The sequence below is a fragment of the Gallinula chloropus genome, assembly GCF_964237585.1.
Source record: "Gallinula chloropus genome assembly, chromosome: 2".
Taxonomy (NCBI): domain Eukaryota; kingdom Metazoa; phylum Chordata; class Aves; order Gruiformes; family Rallidae; genus Gallinula; species Gallinula chloropus.
Window position 1 is genome coordinate 138,516,801 of NC_140086.1, and position 14,356 is coordinate 138,531,156.

The 14,356-nt window shown below is 39.4% G+C and overlaps 1 protein-coding gene across 2 annotated transcripts in view; it reads left to right on the forward strand.

The window, feature by feature from the left end:
- CDK6 (cyclin dependent kinase 6) overlaps positions 1-14,356 on the forward strand; it is a gene marked incomplete at both ends in the record, with an annotated part of 122,777 nt that overhangs the window by 39,053 nt on the left and 69,368 nt on the right. The window lies entirely within an intron of this gene.

Sequence of the window (14,356 nt, forward strand, 5' to 3'; positions counted from 1 at the left end):
TCACAAACGTGTGTCATAGTGGGTCATCATACTGGACCATCACAGTAAACTGACTCAGTAATGGGAAAGGGCTCTGGAGGATCACAGGTTTGACAGACCGCCTGGTGCATTTGTTTCTTTTTTTCATCAATATCATAACTCTTCTGGCCACAGAATTTACCCCATTTGCCTTTGAGGATCGTGACCCTCAAGAATACCCATTTAAAAGAAGCAGCTGGATTTTTACCATCGTGACCAACTCATTAGAAGCCAGTGCATTATATCTTTATTATTGTTGAACAGGGGTTTATACCATAAAGGTCCCATTGAAGTTAGTGGCTTAATTGCAAAGAGGGTTACTGCTCAACAGTTTTCATTGTTGCTAAATATGTGACTTTACAAACAGTGCCATAAAAATCCAAGTATTTCTAATGTCCCACTTCTCTGGTGTATGCAATTAGGAATTTCACTGTAACTTTAAAATGCCAAAAATAATCAAGAAGACATGTTAGCCATCTCTTTAAGAGTGTTTCATTTCCAAGACAATAAATTCAGCTGTTGAATTTTTGTCCTTTGTTTTAGGATGTCACAGTTCTCTTGCATAACTACAATTAAAGAGTCTCCGAAGGCTCCAAAATGTTACAATATTCTGTGGATGCAAACGCAGGGTCAGTTTTCGTTCAGTTTAACAGCAGGGAAGGGGCACTGTAATGGCAGCATGTTGCCTTTTTTTTTTTCACATCTAGATTATGATTCATTCTAAAATATTCTTTCATTTGGAATTAACTTCAGATATTCCTGTTCTGACAGGCAGAGTAAATATTTTAGCAAGGACTTTTCAGAGAGAAATTTTGACAGTAACATACTCCTCCCTTAGTGTTACAAAGGAGATACTTGCTATCCAAACCCAGAGTCGGCATTTTAATGGAAATAGTTCCAAAAGAATACGTAGGATGTTACAAATGTAAAATGCGTTTAATGAAAGAGTATACAGATGTCTTTCATGTATTTTAAATAAAAATGTCTAATTTGAGACTTGAGAAAGTCAACAGCGATCTCTGAGCCATATGCTTGTTATTACAATAGTATGTTGTGTATAACTGTCGCTCAGTGAGAAACAACACAGACCCAAAAGGAAAAGACATATAAAAACATGAAGTTCAGGAAGGAGAGACCATCTTACGAAGCACTTTTTATTATGTTTTTGCCTTGATTAGAATATATCCCTTTCTTGCTTTTTTGTTTGCTCGCATAATTCCTGCTGATGTCTATAGGCTTGTTGAAGACATAGGAAAAGGAGAGTGGAGGCCAAGCTGCGTGGGCTATAGTGAACCAAAACTGCAGAGATGCATACTTGACAGAGAGTTTAAAATAAAAATAAACCACAGTTTCTTTGCTTGGTTTCTGGAGCAGAAAGACGCAAAACAAGCAGAAAACTTTTGGTTCTTGATGAAATGGTTAGTTTAGCTTCCTTACCTCAACTGCTCTGAGTGTTTCAGACTTTAACCTTGGTTTCAGTGAAAAGAATTTAGACCTAATTCCACTTAGGTTTATGCCTGTGAAACCGGGGCCTTGGAAAATGTTTCAGAAGTAGCTTTAGACTTATGTTTGCATTTTGTTCTTTTGCAAATGTGGTGGAGGTAACCTTGGTTTGCTAGTTAGCAGAGTCACGCTTTATTGTGACAGAAAACTAAGAACAGTCCTTCAGTGAAAATAACAAAGACCTACCCCATGGTGATTGATGAGAACGTTGTACAAGTGAAATGAGCTGGAAAGTCATCATCTTGTCTTTCCCTTTGCCACAGGAAAAGCATAACAGAGAGGTTTCTTTTCTTCTGGTCCTGATAAGGAATCTAACGAAGCATGAGGAGAGGTTACACAGCATGGAAATGTGTTACACCCAGCTGCTCACTAGCTTGCAAAGCTGCAGTAAATAATACAGTTGCCATTTAATAAACAAAAGAAAACAGAAGTCCTTTGATAATGATCCCTAGCCTATCTCATTTGCCCTTCTGAAGATACAGTTTATTTCTACTTAATTGACTGTCATGTTGGAATAACATAGAATTTGATAGTGTATTGTATGATTTTTTGTGTTAGGGAAAACAAAAGACTTATCTTTCTAGGGCCAGATTCAGCAAAGCACAGGCATTAGATGCTCCAGGTTCTCTGGATGGCAGTTACTTTTATTCTCATGGGTTTTCCATGAATGGTTATAGTAAAGATACACAAGAAGACACGCAGGGGTTTTTTCCAAATTGGCTTACATATTGAATAGCATACTTTTTTGCTTGTCACGAGTTGCTCTTTCAAGAAGCAATGATGCATTTTTGACAATCTACTTTTGTCACATGCATCATTTGTGCCACTTTACTTTCAAAGAATACATCTTTATGGAAGCAGTTTGTTCCACTGACTGGCTCTTCTTCAAGTTAACTTCTGACATACCTTTGACAAACTCTTAAGAGTTTGTTTTGTTTAGCATTCAGGGAGGAGGGGGAAGGGAGAGACTATCAGTGCCCATGAAACATTGATAGCAACCTTCTCCCCTCCTAAGGAGACTATTGACACACATGTTGCACCTTTTCCCCCCCATGCCCAAGTCTCACCCTCACCCCCAAAGCAGAGCTGATTCTTTTCCATTGTGCTAACATTAAGAAATAAGTAGGTTCTTTGCTCATTGTGTCACCAGGAGTTGAAGATGCCTCCTTCTTTAAAAAACAGTCCAGTGTTCTAAAGAAAACAAGGTGAGGTTTACACTAATTTACACTAATGTAAATCAGTGTCATTTTGCTCAGAGCTGGAGGGGCTGTGGCCTGTGGCACTTTGGAGAGACTCGGCAGATGTGTGGGACCATATCCCGCTACCGCAGCCACAGCAAACAGCTCAGGGACATTGCTGCCTGCTATAGGTTGCTTTCTCTGAAATCCAGAGATGAGCTACTGAGGCATGCTAATAGCTGGCATCTTCTGCTGATCTACCTGGCTCGGTAATCCTCTGTCCAGTGGGAGGCAGAAACCCAAAGAGATGGAGTTGGACCACAGGGCCTGAGAGTGAGTGTGGTGGGAGAGGAAATGGCTGAGTGGGAGTGAAGTGAAGGCCTGAAGGGTCAGAACTAGGGATGGGGTAGGAAAGGGCAACAAGGCACCTGAAGGGAGGTAAGAAAGAAATGGCAATTTCATTGTAAAGCCGTACATACAGTTACTGGATTGGCGATCCTGGCCAAGCTGGTTCCAGTAGGCCACTGGCCTCTCAGCTCTTCCTTGAAGCCCATTTCTACCCAAAACTTACATCCAAGAAATCTTTCCCCTTGTGTACAGCCTTGGTTTTCTTTAAGGTTGTTCTACCTTTTTAACTGAAAGCAAATTCTTGATCCTCGGAGTACTCAACAAACATTAACCAGTTAATCTTTGCAACACTCGTGAAGTAGTTAACCATTATCCCTGAATTTGCAATGTGGAGCAAGAGAGGCAGCAAAGTTAAATGAACTCCTGTGACTAGAGCTCAGGTACTAATTGACCCCAACATCGAGCCATTGTACAGCACTGATGAGCATCATGATACTTCTAACATGCAAGTACATTGCAAGCAAACAAAAGTTATTGAAAAGTGGCTTTTTAAAAGTGCACAACTGGACTTCATTTATTATGAATTCCCTGGAGAGGTTAGGAAAGGATTGTAATCTTACTTTCTCCAGTATTCACATCTTCAATAAAAACTGTTAACTATTTATAAAAAGAGTGTCTAACTCTAGAGAATATCTGTATTTTGATGTCTGGTGTCATGCTGCCACTTTTGTCTCAGAGAAGATTGTCTACATCTCTCTGAAGGTCCTGCTGGTTCTGATGCCTGTAGGAGGAAGATGGAAACATTAAAAAGCAGTGGGACCAGCTCAGGTCTTTGAAAATTGATGGGTAGAGTCCCAGTGACTTTACTGGGCTTTGGTTGTGCCTAGTAAGAAGCCATCTTCTCCCTCAGCATGCAAGTGCTGTTCATTACTATGCTGATTTCCTAGACGTTTTTATGAAGGAAGCAATCAAAATTAATTGGGCCCAAAGCCCAAACTTGACAGTAACCCAATTTTTTTAATTCAAAAAAGTGACTCCACTATCTTGCCAGCCTCTTTTACAGTGCCTTGAGCTCCTAAGTTTCTGTATATATCACAAAATATATTTCCTTATATATCAGGAAATGGAGCAGGCTTGTATTGTATTAAGTTTAAACAAGTTTTCTAATAATCGAAAGTTGCTGGACTGAGCTTATAATTTTGAAGGAGCCAGAGGAATTAGGTGCCCAAGTCCCATTGATTTTAAATGATGTTTGGGTTTCTAATCTGTAGGATCCTATTGACAAGTTTTTTCTCAGTTTTAAAAAAACATAGCTTATTTTCTTGTTGCCGTGTAGGTGTTTCATAAAGGACTCATGCATTTTTAGTGGATACTGTTTAAAAAAAACACAACTAAAACAAAACTGGGAGAGAAATTAAAGCAACAGCCTCCTTGAGCCCTTTGTGTCCAGCCAAGGATTTGACATTTTTCAAAAAAGTCTTGGCTGAAATGTTCAAAGCTGCCTTGGGTGTAGGAGGTCTAGTCATACCAATCTCTCGGGATAGTTCTCATCCTTTGTTGTTATGTACCAGCATATGAGCAAATCTCCGCCTTCTTGATGGCACATTGCAGACAAGTCCAATGAGAATTTATGCAGAAATGTCAGTAATGTTGCCAAGGTGTTGATAGACCATTAGGAAGAGTTGTCTGTCATAAGTCTCTGGTCCTCTGGACCAGAATCCATGTGGTCTAAGCTGTTTGCATGTGATTTTGAGCATGTTAAGATGTTAGTCTTTGTTCTGAGGTTAGCCCTTCTTGTGCTCAGGTGACAGTGTAGAACAGTCATCTGCCAGGGCCTTCCACATTATCTGGAACATCACCTTGTTAGCAGTCCCCATAAGATAAATGTACAGATTTACTCTTCTAGGAGACTTTACCTCCCAAGTCCAAAGCTGTTTGTAAAGCATTTTTCTTGATGTATGTGCGCAGCATTGTTTCAGCTTTCTAATCACTGACCAGCTGGCTTGTTAGTGAATAGAGCTGTGGGCCCCTTGCCACGTTTCATGTGAGGTCTTGGCTGGGTGGCCAAGCAGGCAGCCTGCAGCCAGTGTCAAAGCAATTCAAGAGGTATTGGCACAGCAGTGTCCCCATTAATTTCTGCTTGTCACATGCTGTCATGCAAGTTACACCAGAGAGGAAATGACCGTTAAAAAAAAAAAAAAGTACGCTTGTGGCACTTGGTCCCCTCCAGACGTTATCCCCGAGGTTAAACAAGTGGATACAATTAGCTGCTATCCACAGACAGCTGCAGGGAAGGAGAAGCCGAGATCTGGGCCCCACAGCAACGTGTCTTTCCTGTTAGTGAGGAGTGTCGGCTATCAACATATGCCATATTTTTAACCCTTCATGGAGTTTGAGTAAACTAAACCCAGCTATTATGACCATCAATGTCACAAAGGTGCTGGTAATAGCTGTAGGGCTGATTGAGCAGCGTTCTCTAGGGAATGGGTTTTGTTTGGTGGTGCCATCCACATAAAGACCAGTGCGAGTGGCGCTGGGGGACAATCAGCTCGTCAGTGGTTGATAATTTACTGTAGTTTGTAGATTCTGGCATGGAGCGAGAGACTGATTTCTGTGAACTCCTCTCAGAAGCATACTGAAGTAGTTAAAGGGAGTCACATCCAGCTTTGTGGATTTTCTGTGTGGACTAATTTCTCAGATTACATCAGGAGAACTTCCACAAGGGTTGCAGCAAGTGATGATATGCTTAGGATGTCCCAAAATACAGCTTGCGGATGCAGAAGCAAAATCTGTGAAGAGGAAATGGCAGCGATGTCCCATGATGAGAGAAGGAAATACATACTATTAGAAGGAATCAAAAATCTTTTTTAAAAATGGAAAGCACTAAGCTCTACTGGGAGGTGATAGAGGCAGGGGAGTATTCACAGTGCTCCAGAATAAGTTGATGTAGTCAGATGAAAGCCTGGATTTTACCCCAGAAGGAAGAGGGTATCAACAGCATCAGCTGAGAGAAGGATGATTTGCCTTGTAGAGAAAAATGACCATTAAAGAAGCTGGAATTGTATGAAAAGTGTACTCCAGAATTCAAACTGCATCTCTGCCCCAACTATCCAGCTTGACCTGGTGTAATGCTTAGATACCAAATTTTGACTGTTGTCAGGACCCAGACATGTGCCAAAATGGACTTCAGAGCCAATCTGTACAAATCACAGATGCTCTTTCAAGTCACTTGTATGGGGCTTACCAACTGGGTGAGCCAGTAAAGTGTTTGGGGGATTTCTTGGTTCATTTTAGTACTCATCTCTTTTTCAGATGGCATGAGGAATAAAAAAACAGAGTGGGTAGCAACTGTCAAACCAGGATGCATTGTGAGATATTACTGTCTCCAATACAGGTTTATGAAAAGCTTGTAATGAGAGAAGGGAAGTTTCCCAGAAAGTATTTGGGGGTGTACAAAACTGTGATGATATCATCCAGAGATACAGGAAAAAACCCTGTTTGTTTGCTTATCTAGGCTCAGGTTTGTAAATTCTGCTAAGAGCTATGCCTTCTATTGGTTTTTCTACTGGGCACAAAGAGTGGAAAGGTTTGAGTGCTGAAAAAGATTGCTAATCACAAAGCTATAAAAATTTCACAGCCAGGACAGGTCTTAGTAACAGTGCCACATTTGCCAATTTCTGTCAAATTGTTAAAACAGAATTCCCCTCTGTTCTCACTTTATTTGCATGTATTTTCTCTTAAAAATACCAGTAGCCAGATAGGAAATGTTATGTGTTTCATTTGCATGTAAGTCGGACAATAATTATATAGGTTTCCTTCACTCATGCAAATGCTTCTCATCAAATATGAAAAATAGCTGCTGATAAAGTAAAACTTGAAAGATCTGTATTGCAAACTGACTTGTCAGGTGTTGAGATATATAATGAGAAATTGGTGTGGGAAGACTTACAGACACTTAAGATAATATTCATCTGCCTAAAGTGAAATGCATGCACATGTGTGTCGATACGGTGGATGTACATATGCATCACACTGATACAAGTACACATTTTGTATACTGAATTTGGTCTTTGGTGCACAACTACTGAGTTCAGTATGAAAATCTGGCGGTATTGAGATGCTGGTAAGAGAGACATGTATTAAGACTGAAACTTTTAAATACCTCTAAAATATTAATCCAGGTCTCTATTTTAAGGAGGGCAGACAGAAGGTTACTCATAACAGTTCCTTAAACTCAACCAGATACACCTATTGTCTTAATCTAGTCTTAATTATGTCCCCTTTGCTGCTGATGAGCGCTGGTGTTTGGGGATTGTTTGGAGTACCCCAAAACATGCTTGGTCAGGATCTCCTGCAGCAGTACTTATTCAGTGGTTTCCTTCTAACTCAGAAGGGACAGGTGGTGACCAAAAGGAAAGGTACTAGAGCATGTTAAACCTGCTGTGGCGATTATGAATTGAACCCAGTCTAGAAACAGGACCACGACAATAAAAGGAAAATAGTGCCTTGGTTTATTGAAAGCTGTTGTATACATAAAGAAAATTCAGTCGTAGGTTTATGGCAATGCAATAGCGTTCTTAAGCCTCAGACTTTTTCAAAGACTAACACAGGCCCCTATAATTCAGTTTAAAATTTGCATTTTTCCTGAACCTTGCGCACAGTTGTGGTACTTTTGCTTGAGACTGACATATAATGTTCGTGATATACAGGAACATCCATGCACAATAGTGACATTTGCAAGTCTTGCTGGTTTCACTACTAACTGATGGAGTGATTATTTTATTCCACAGTAATTTATTTAGGACTTTCTAATCTTGGTTACCTTACTATTTCTAATAGCAACCAAAGTAGTCTTCAAATTGGAGTTTTAGAGACTCCGGCCCTTCAGGTATTGTGTCTTAAATTGTTATACAAACACTTCTAGCAATTAAAAAAACCCAACAACAACAGAAAAAACCCACCCCAAAAAAACCCCAAACAACCCAACTGTATTCATTTCAGTGTTTATGCTTTTGCAGTGGACTGGTGTGGATAATGTTGCCTTCAATGGGATTATTCAAAGCACTGAAATGCATGTATACACACATGCATAGTTTTGTCAGTGCGCCTGTCTGTAAGCTTCTTCATCCTAACAGTTGGATAATCCAGAATCACTTGTGTGAGCTGTTTTCTTTCTTATAAAAGAAGTTTAAAATAGATTAGAAACTGTTTTCCAGAATATATTTTAAATTATGCATTAATCTACCGTGAGTGTAGTAAAGTATCATTGATATGATTAAAATAATCTTGCAATTCAAAAATAATTTTGCAAATATTTTACTTCATATTTAAACATATATTTAACTGTTAATTAATTTTCAACAAATTGTTTACCTTTAGGGTAGCAGCATACAAAACATCAACAATTATTAGACCAATTCCCTGCCTAAGCTTGGCAGATATTAGCTTCCTTCTGCTAATAATACACTAAATTAATTCCCTGTACTTTTCTCTCTGCATAGCTTTTTATTCTGGGAACAGAGAATGAACACTTTATCTTGTACAGTAAGGTTGATTAATATGACTAAATGAACAGGCCTTTTGGATTTATTGTTCTCTTATCAAAACAGTGAGCATATTTAAATTGAACATGCTGTGAAGTTCACGTTCTCTTAGTACTCTCTAGTTAATTGACAGGAATATCACAGCAGTCTTCTCATCTGAGGGATGACCCCTTACCCTGTGAATACTTTTGTGGAAAGCAATAGGACTATTCTGAGACAAGTTTTTACCCGATAAAAGGAGAAGTAAAGGAGCCCTATGTTCTGGGCATATGTTGGGTTGGATCATGCAAGGAGCACAGCTTCCTTGTCCCCTTTCTGAATGCCCCGCAGGGAGATTGATCAGAGTAGCTTTCTGCTGAGAGAAGAAGGAAAGGGGCACAAGGGCAGGGATCTATCTCGATCTTACTGCGTCCTGCCCGCTGCCCCCAGCCACTGCATGGGGAAGAGCATCCTACAGCTCCCTAGTCTCTGGCAAATTGCTTCTCTGCCCCCCACCATCACAGTCATGGCATTCTGGATAGGCTGGTATGATGGGTTCTCAGCCCTACGTGAGGACAAGAGTTAAAAAACAAAATCATTGCATTTAACAGGGAGTCACTACATTATTACTAAGGCCTTTGGGATTCAGTGTAACAACATTAATCATGTCTATTGCTATTCATGTATCTGTACTGTGTAATTCCTCAGGAATGCCATTGTTTTTTTGGCATTAATTAATGTTGACTGTTTGTTACAAAGTATAACCATAGAAGTGCTGTAATTATTCTGCTTCAAAAAATAGCCCCAGAGAACGTGAAAACTCTTTAAACTTACATTCCAGCATGTTTTAAAAGCACCCCTTAAAATGAAAGCAATTTGATGGTCAGGCGTTCTATATAATCCATGGTTATATAGATGATATATATATATGTCCTCATCCTGCTCTTCTTCTGCTCAGAGAAGGTCCTGCTGTTCATTGAGAGTCTTTTTGTCAAACTAGCTTGATGCATCACACATTTCCGTCTAAAACCCATCCCCTTTGTTTACACTCATGGTTGTCTCTTATGCAAACACTCCTACGAGAAACGTTCAGGACGAGTATCCCAACACCTGCCATCCTCAATAGGGACATTCCATTCTGCTCAGCAGAAAAAAAATTACTTACAAGTAGATAGAAGCTATGGGTTAAGGATAAAGGTGGTTGTGCAGGTGCGTGAGATACTCCATAGAGGAGTAGGAGAAATGGTAGAGATCCCAAAGGATTGTTGTGTTTTACCAAATGTTAGCACAGAAGTTGAGCAGGAAGAGGAAAGCAAGCAGATTAAAAAACAAATAAAAAGCAACACACCATAAAAGGCTGTACATTGGTACAAATTTACGCTCTGTTGTAGCTGACAAGGACCCAAACTGTGTTGCTTTTATTTGGTGATACCACTGAGTATATTTGTGGGCTTCCACTTCCACAGACTTACTTTCTCTGGTATTGGGAATTCCTACCACCGTGACCAAAGGCAATCTGGTTAAGGCTTTTCTTTCTTCACATAGTAGGTAATGGAGGAAAATGTGAGCTTCACATACTGAGCAGCCATTCGTAAGTGCATGTTCCATTTGGGTATATGTGTTTTCAGAAGACATATTATTCTTGGTGTTTTCCTTTAGGTTGCATCACACTATGTCCCCCTTTACAAAGACAAAATCTGGGATCTACACCTTTACCGTGGTGGTGGGTTAGCCTAACCCAAAAGCCAAACTCCCACCCAGCCGCTTGCTCCTTACCCCCGCCTCAGCAGGATGGCTACAGAAAATAAAGGACAAGCAACAAGAAAGCCCATGGGCTGAGATAAGACAGGGAGGTTGCTTATCAGTTACTGTCATAGGCAAAATAGACTCACCAAAATTAATTTTGGTTAATGCAAATTAAGACAGATATTTAATTGCTAATTTGGGTAGTGGGGGAATAACTGCAAAGATTCAAACACCTTCTCCTGCCTCTTTCCAGCCTCCGCATAACTCCTGACTCTCTCCTCCCTGAGCAGTGCAGGGGCATGAGGTGTGAGGGGTTCTGGCCAGTCCGTAGCAACTCCTGTCACTCCCTCCTCACACTTTTTGCTGGCTCCAGCATAGGTCCTCTCCACAGGCTGCAGTTCCCTCAGGAATATCCACCTGCTCCACTGCAGGTCCTCCATGAGCTGCAATGTGGATACCTGCTGTGCCATGGCATACCTCCTCTTCCTCCTCCTCTCACCTGTGCTGTTTCTCACACATTTTGTTCCGTCCTCCTCTTCCCCTCCAGCCTTTTCTGCCCTTTCTCAAACATGTTTTCACAGAGGCGCCAACACCCAAAACAACTCCATACTTTCTGGGGGTTTTCTTTAGTAAATACTTGAATTATTTGATTGACAGCCTTGCTATCCTCTTTTGGACTAGGCAGGCAAAGTACTTAATTTGGTCTGACTGGTCTTAAACAGCAAGTAAGTTACTGCAGGCAATTGATACATATTTGAGCTGGAAGTCAAGGTGGTGGGGGACTTGCAAAGGATCAGAGTGGTATTTTGAAAACCAATGGCTTGGAATGGATTTATAAATCAGGAACTGGAGGAGAATCCTGACATTCAAGGCTGATAAATTCAGTAAACATCAGGCTGAATATTCAGATAGTGGGGAAAAAACCCACAAATATTCAAACACCTTCTCCTGCCTCCACATAACTCCTGACTCTCTCCAACCTGAACAGTTCAGGGGCATGAGGTGTGAGGGGTGCTGGTCAGTCCGTAGCCATCACTAATGCCATATATGATGGAACATGCAAAAGACGCAGCATTTCCATAACAAATTTTTCTCCTGTTTCCATTATGAGGCTTTAAAAAAAATTAAAGCTACATATTTACTTCTAAGGAAAGTGTATTTCTTCCTTGCATCCCAAAAAAGCTCAGTTTTCAACAGAGGTACAGATAAATATTTTAGATTCTTGCAGAGAACACATTGAAAATGTAGCCTGGAAAGCAAAAAGATTGTAAAGCCATGATTACATGAAAGTAACCACAGTGGAATAGCGTTTCTATCGTCCAACTTCAGCAACAACCGCTGTAGGTTTCATGACAGTGGAACCATGGCAGAAATCTCTAATCTGCAACAGGTGCTTTTCTGTGTCTGTGTTTGTAAACATATAATATCCAGAGAACATCTGATAGACGTCAGTAGAGGTTTGATCATGACTCACTAGAACTTGTTCCTCAGATTTTCTAAGGAATGATTCTTCTTGTTTGTTGAATAGAAATTACCATTTTTCAATTAACTTTTTAAATACAATTTTAATTGTCATTCCAAAGTATGGCATGCCTTGCTATCTCAGAAAATTTGTTGGGGAAAAGCAGACATGCAACAAGTTAATCCTTGACTCACTTGCAGTTATTTCTAGATCTCAGCAATTGAGGTAGTACTGGGTAATCATCAGTAAGAAAAATGGATGCATTTCCGTCAGAGTGGAATTATCCTGATTGAATTAGCTAGTGATCTGGCTTGTGCATGTTTATGGCTTTTATCCAATTTATTAGCAAAGGTTAGCATCTTCTGATAGTAGTTACGCTATCAAAGTAAACACACAGCCCAGAGTGGGACTGATGTTTCTTGCAAGTGGCTAAGAATATGAAGTAATTTTTCAAATGTGAGGCCTAATGGGTTTTGACTAGGTTTATGTACAGCACAAAATTAACAATTCTAAAATTTAAAAGCACTCTTTTATTTGCTTTGATAATTGAAATTATGTTTGTGCAAACAAATACCATATTCTGAGCTCCATGATTTAGTATTCTGTATTTAAAGTGCATAATAATAAGTCTGTGTATTAAAGAAGGGCACACATTAATCTTTTGGCTGTTCTTCCAAGAAAATTTTGAACTGAAATCTGATCATAGGTGTAGTAGTAAGTAATGAGGTACAGCAAAAGAGCGTGATCAACAGTCCAATATGAACACTAGAGAATAGCCTGTATGGACTAACTCTGAATTTCCTGGAAGAGGAAATACAGCACTCTTTTTCTAATCCCTTTTAAATTTACACTTTCCTTGTACACTCATTTTTTGTGTGTGGCACACACACACAAGTCATTTTTGTATGTGGCACGTCTCTTTTGTGTGTGAAGAGAACTTCAGAAAATGATACTCATGTTTTAAGTCTTATGTGAGGAGGGAAGATATACCTGTTTCCAAGTATTTTTTTTTAACCTGTGACTGGAAGACTGAATTTAGAAACTGAAGACATTGCTTATAACTTGCAGCTAGCAGAGTAGAATTACATTTGCTGAGCTAGAGGAATAAAGTCGAAACAAAACCAGCATCAACTGTAGGAAAAAAAAAACTTTTCTTGGTATTTTGGTAGCTGCAGGAATGAGTTTACATACTTGACAAATGAATAAGATGCAGAAATGTCACTAAAAAGGGACTTGCCAGGGTCAACTGACTAGTCTTTAAGTTCTTTAAATTATTTTCTTGTGTTATTTGATATTATGTCTACCTGGAATAAAAATAAATTAGGCAAATTCAGTGAAACCATTGTGTACCTACTTCAGATAACCGTGTGCTTAAATGTTCTTGGCATGTTCCTCACATCTGTGAGACTGATCCAAAGACTGTTGGGATTTGTTTTAAGTTATAATGGTACAGAGTGAGCAGACATGACACATTAATTCTACCAATGACTAAAACCTGCAGAGCCAGAGTCCTAGGTCTTCCAATTATTTCTGAACTCCAAAGGGAAATTATATAACTTCAGATTTCTTGTTTTCAATGTGTATACTTGTTTTAAATGTGCAAACCCTATTTTGCTAGTTAGAAGAATCATCAAATCTCAGTTTTTCCTGGGCAAGCAAAGGGAAAAAACATCTGCTAATGGGGGAATGGGGTTCTCCGTTTTCTACCATCTTTCAGAGGTGATGGTAATTAAGCACTGTCAAAGCATCTCCATCTCCATTATCAGAGTCTCCAAACAAACTGTTTGGCCGACAGAGTTATAGGCCGTATATAGAATTGGCCGTGTTATATCAGAGGTTAGATTACAGCTTCCAGCCTTAATATCTGTACATTTTGTAATACTTTCTGTAGAGATATTCAGGGAACATTACATGAAAATGGTAATTTTGTATTAAATTACAGAGCAGTGTCTGGAAAGTGTATCTTAAAAATGCATCCAGCTAAAGCAACATTATCGAGTTGAATGTTTTGGGCTATTGTTAAATCCTTTTCCAGATATCATTCCTTTTAATAGCGCCTTGAATATTTTCTTGAAATATGCCCGAGTCCATAGAGAAGAACAAAAGCAACCTACTTAATTTATCCTTCTTCCCTTTTCTCATGTTTCATGCCATCCACCTCTCCAAGATCATTTTGGTTACTAATAATAGGATCAGCAGACACTCCGCTGCATGGCTTATGAAAAGGGCATTTGTCACCAGCAAACACAGAGCTGGAGTTTCATAAACTCAAGCAATAAACTTTTTATTCATCCATTTGTTTCTTACTTGTTGCAGCACCTTCTTGTAGCTGCCTGTTTTAGAACTGTAATTTTCAAGTTGACAGTATCCTTCTAATTTGGAATTCAGGGGATTTCTAGTATTTAGTTTTGAGCGTGTTGATTCATTCCTTTCACGTTATTAAGGTTAATGTGAAAATACAAATGCAGATGAAATAGTTTCTTAGCTCTGGAAATGTCATAGAAGATTGCATCATTGTAACAACACAGAAAACAAAATGAAAAATGTTGCTTATGATTATTACACTGATTTAGTGGTAA